Raw genomic sequence first — 5,714 nt, 5'->3', positions numbered from 1 at the left:
CTCAGAGACTGGCCAGGAAAGAATCCAAGGGAACCCCCTCGAGGTGGCCAGAGGTCCCATCCAGCTCTCAGACCCAAGGTCGGGGGGCCAGGCCGTCCACGTGGACGCCGTGAATATCACTGTGCAAAAAAACCAACAAGCACAATACAACAAAGCTCAGGCATCAAAACTCGGAGAGGGGCGTGCACACCAGCAGCCAGGAGCAGCCCTGGTCCCCGGAGGGGCGCCCTCTCCAGGGGTGTCGCTGCAGACACCTTCTGCTGCGTTCCCTGGGCGGGGGGCTGCGGAAGCATCTTATTATATATGTGACTTCAAATTGAGATGTCCGCTTCATTTTTTTTTTTTACCCAATTAATTTTCAAATCCCTAGCAACTGTGACTGTATTTAGCACAAGAGAAAGCTGAGAACGTGGGTCCTTGCCTCCTTCCAGAAATGTCTGGTTCATCAGGACTTTTTTTGAAACTTCAAACTATTTTTAAGATATTTTAAACTTTTGTAAAAGAAAAAAAATATATCAAGCAACAAGAGACTCTTCTGAGGAGCATTTGTATTTGAATGAGATCCTTGGTATGTAATTCAGTCTCGCTGTATACAAGCTTTTGTGTATAAATGTTTTCTGATACAAACCCCTGTATTTTGCAGGGTGTTTCTTTTCCTCTTTGGCTTTTTAGATAAATATGTATATCAATATTTTAAATTCATCTTTGCTTTTTTTTTTTTAGAGGAGTTTGTAATCACCTTATAACATGAAAATAAAATTTCCTTTTAAAATCTGAAATGTGTGGTTTCCATTCTGACACAGCCATTTCTCTGTATGTTTAGCAAACTCTTTACCGTTTGCAGAGGGCTTTCAGCCCTGCCCCGGGGACATTCCTCAGAGCGCCGTGTTATTCGCTCAGATTGGAGACACTGAGGTGAATGTCGTGGAGTCCCAGCTCTGGTTGGAAAAGAATTTCCAGACACGGAGTATTTCAGAAAGGAGTGGGTTTATTAAGAACAGACAGCAGAGATAATGAAGGCGCCGCAAGCACCCGCAGAGGGCTGACGCCCCAGCAGACCAGGGAGAGCCCGTGCAAGGTTAGCAGCCAATTCTTAGTCTCAAGACAGAAAATTCCTGGCATTAGGTGATTAGTTGGGGCTTCCCTGGTGGCTCAGACGGTACAGACTGCCTGTGATGCAGAAGATGCAGGTTTGATCCCTGGGTTGGGAAGATCCCCTGGAGGAGGGCAGGGCTACCCACTCCAGTGTTCTTGCCTGGAGAATCCCATGGATGGAGGAGCCTGGGGGCTACAGTCCATGGGGTCACAGAAGAGTCAGACACGACTGAGCGACAAACCCTTTAGAGCAACACAGGCTGAGTGCCAGGGTGAGCGTTTCTGCCTAGTTTGCACTCAGGGGGCCTGCTGGTGATACCCAGGGGGGCTTTTGGCAATTGTGACGAAGGGGCTCCGCCCACTTCGGAGGTGACCTTGGTTCTGGGCTCTGCTTCTGTGGCCGTGGGGCGATTCTGCAGTAAAGAGTCAAGAGGGGACAGTTTGCCTCAGGACGCAGAAGTCCCTGAAAGTGTGGGCAGTGGAACTCAAGTCCCTGAATCCCTGGTCGGCTTCAGCAGCTTCTAATAATAGGGCTCGGCCAATCACCTGGGCCCGGGCGGGGTCATCTGATCGAAAGCGCCGCGGGCCCATCGGAGGTGCTGCCCACCACGCACTGGCACCAGGCACCACCCCACACTAACACCCTGGTCGGGCTCTGATCGCCACGGCCCGGGGGCGCTGAACACAGGGCGGCTGGTGAGAGACCAGCCCCGCCAGGAAGGGCCCCGGACACTGGGCCCTCAGAAGGGACAGCCGTCAGGACCCCGAGGTCAGGGTTGGTGCCGCTGCGGTTGGGCTCAGGAACTGTGAGCCCAGCCCGCTGGTACAGATGGGAGAACTGAGACAGGGAGACCAGCTGGCTGCCCTGGGGTCACGGGGCAGGGGACATCTGGGCAGCATTCACGCCCACTGGCCCAGCCATCTTTGTGAGTGTGCAAGGTCAGGGGGCTTGAGGGGTCTTTCCTCCCGCTCCTGAGACCAAAACAAAAAGCGAAACCCAAAAAACAGCCCTTCTCCCTAACTCCTGACACAGACACGAGGCTGGAGTAAAACCTCCCTCCCCGCCGCTTCTGGGCACCTAACCACGTGGCCTGTGTTTGTGTCCTGGTCCATCCCTGACTACCTGTGTAAACTCCGTAACCTCTCTGCCTCCAATCACCCCTTTCTATTGCTGGCGTGACGATGCAGCCGCCTCCAAGGCCGTTGGGAGAATCTGGAAGGGAATTTTTTCTTTTCTTTAGGTGGTTCAGTGGTATGGTAAAGAGTCCATCTGCAATGCAGGAGACAGAGGTTCCATCCCTGGGTGGGGAGGATCCCCTGGAGGAGGACATGGCAACCCGCTCCAATATTCTTGCCTGGGAAATCCCACGGGCAGAGGTGTCGCAAAAGAGTTGGACACGACTTAGCGACTCAACAACAACAAATCGTTAATTTGCAGCGTTGTGTGTCAAGTATAAAGCAATGTGATTCAGTTATGCACACACGCTTGCTTTTTCTGATTCTTTTCCATTGCAGATTATTACAAGGTACTGAGTACAGCTCCCTGTGCTATGCAATGCGTGTTAGTCATTCAGGCGTGTCCGACTCTCCATGGCCCCATGGACTGCAGCTCGTCAGGCTCCCCCGTCCCTGGGATTCTCCAGGCAAGAATACTGGGGTGGGCAGCCATTCCCTTCTCCAATTCTATACAGTAGGTCCTTGTTTATTTTATATATCGGTGTGCATGTTATTTGTTAATCTCAAACTCCTAATTCATCCCCTCATCCCCTTTTGTAAGCATTCACTTTGTTTTCTGCATCTGAGTGGATTTCCGTTCTGTAAATAACTTCATTTGTATGCTCATTATTCCACAAGTAAGTGATATCATCGGCTGTTTGTCTTTCTCTGGTCTCTAGGTCCATTCACGTTGTCGCCAATGATACTATTTCATTCTTTTTATGGAAGGTTCCCTTTTCTCCACACACTTCCCCGCATTTATTATCTGTAGACTTTAAAAAAACAAACCTTTTTTGGGAGTCTTAGTTGCATCCTGTGGGATCTTTCTTTGCGGTGCGTGGGCTGCAGAGCCTGCAGGCCCGGTGCTTGGCGGGACACAGGCACGGAGGCTGAGGCACGTGGGGTCCACACTGCACAAGCTCCGTAGTTGGCTGGTCGCACAGGCTCTGGAGTTGCGTGGGCTCAGGTGCCCCGTGGCCTGCGGGGTCTTAGTTTCCTGATCAGGGATGGAACCTACATCTGCTGCATTGCAAGGCAGATTCCCAGTCACTGAACCACCAGGAAGTCCCTGGACTTTTGAACGACGGCCACTTTGATTGGTGTAAGGTGATAGCTCACTGTAGTTTGGATTTGCATTTCTGTCTGACAATTAAGGATGTTGACCATCTTTTCATATGCCTGTTGGCCATCTGTCTTCTTTGGAGAAATAACTATGTTTTATGCTAAGACTGATTGGATGTGTTTTTTCCCCCATATTAAACTGTATGAGCTGTTTGTATATTTTGGAAATTAATTAATTAATTCCTTGTCAGTCACATCGTTTGCAAATATTTTCTCCCGGTCCATAGGTTGTCTTTGTTTGTTTGTTTACAATTTCCTTTGCCGTACGAAAGCTCTTAAATTGGATTAGGTCTCATTATTTATGTTCGTTTTTATCTCTATTACTCTAGGAGATGGATCCAAAACTACACTGCTGCGGTTTATGTCAGAGTGTTAGGCTGATGTTTTCCTCTAGGAGTTTTATAGTATATGGTCTTATTTTTAGGTCTTTACTCCATTTTGAGTTTATTTCTATATATGATGTTAGAGAATGCTCTAACTATGCGTTCTTGCCTCCTCTGGTGTGCGTTGGCTGGCCGCAAGTGTGCGGGTTTATCGCTGGGCTTTCCAACCTGTCCCGTTGATCGTCAGGCGTGTTTTCTGTGCCAGTGCTCCTGTGCTTTGAGACTGTAGCTTTGTAGAACTGCCTGAGGTCAGAGAGCTTGATTCCTCCCTCCTGACCCGTGCTTTCCCAAGATTGCTCTGGCTAACTTTTGTGGGTCTTTTGTGTTTCTATACAAACTGGAAAAAAAGAAAAAAAAGCGGTTGTTCTTGTTCTGTGAAAAACGCCATTGGGAATTTGAAAGGGATTGCCCTAACTCTTTTGAACTGTGGCGTTGGAGAAAACTCTTGCGAGTCCCTTGGACTGCAAGGAGATCCAACCAGTCCATCTTAAAGGAGATCAGTCCTGGGTGTTCATTGGAAGGACTGATGTTGAAGCTGAAACTCCAATACTTTGGGCACCTGATGCAAAGAGCTGACTCATTTGAAAAGACCCTGATGCTGGGAAAGATTGAGGGCAGGAGGAGAAGGGGACGACAGAGGATGAGATGGTTGGATGGCATCACCAACTCAATGGACATGGGTTTGGGTGGACTTTGGGTGTTGGTGATGGACAGGCAGGCCTGACGTGCTGCAGTCCATGGGGTCACAAAGAGTCAGACACGACTGAGCAACTGAACTGAACCGCCCTGCCTCTGCAGATTGCCCTGGGCGGTGTGGTCATCTTAACAAAACTGAGTCTTCCAGTCCGAGAACAAGGTAGACCTCTCCATCTGTTAGAAGGAGCCTTGCAGAGCACTCAGACGGTGCTGGGCTCACAGCCAGGCTGTAGGACCAGTGCCCCGTCTCTGTCTTGCCGGTCCAATCCACACCTCCTTCCCATCTCAGATGTGCCCCTAGCCTGTCCCCCCCCAGCCCTAAGGAGAACAGCAGTGCTCTGAGCACACGTCCGGCCCCCCAGCCACGCCGGTCCAGCCACGCAAACGCGCCTGATGTGACCCAGGGCCTGCCTGCACCCCTCCCAGAGATGGGGCTCACGCCATCCTGCGGAGCCGATGGCATGGCGGCACTTGCTCTGCCCACGCAGAGCCGTGGTGCCCCCAGCCAGGTCCACACTGCCCCCTGGGCTCCTCCTGCCCTGGAGGCCCGGGAGAGACTCAGGGGCGTCCCTGGGCCCCCACCCCCAGGCGAAAGGAGCTCCGTACAGCAGACCCACTGCTCACCCACATCAGTGGCTCCCCCTGCACCCAGGGTAAAATCCGCAGTCCCCAGCCAAGCCTCACTACCGCGCCCTGCCACCTCCAGCCCCGCACCCCTCCCTGGCCTGCTTTCTCTTCCTGGCCCACCGGGCTCCGTCCACCTGGGGGTCCTTGCACTTGCTGTGTCCTCTGCCTGGACACTGTTCCTCCAGATCTGAGCATAAATGTCACCTTCCTGCCCCGTGAGCTAAAACCCCCCTGGTCACTTTACCCTTGACCCTCTGTTGTTCCAGCCTCCAGGGCCCCCTGTCCCTCTTGGAATCATTGGTGGCCCACTCACTGGTAAACTGTCTTCCGTGAGGATATGAGCCCCCGCATGCACACAGGCCTTCGTCTGTCTCGTCTGTGCTGTCTGCCCAGGTGGGAGAATGAGGCTGTGTGTGTAAGCTTAGTTGCTATCTGTGTCTGAGTCTTTGTGACCCCATGGACTGTAGCCCACCAGGCTCCTCTGTCCATGGGATTCTCCAGGCAAGAATAGGTTGCCATGCCCGCCTCCAGGGGATCTTCCAGACCCAGGGATCGAACCCAGGTCTCCTGTGTCTC

Source organism: Bison bison, unplaced genomic scaffold (genome assembly GCF_000754665.1).
Source record: "Bison bison bison isolate TAMUID 2011002044 unplaced genomic scaffold, Bison_UMD1.0 scf7180017864482, whole genome shotgun sequence".
Lineage (NCBI taxonomy): Eukaryota > Metazoa > Chordata > Mammalia > Artiodactyla > Bovidae > Bison > Bison bison.
This window is presented reverse-complemented; position numbering follows the sequence as displayed.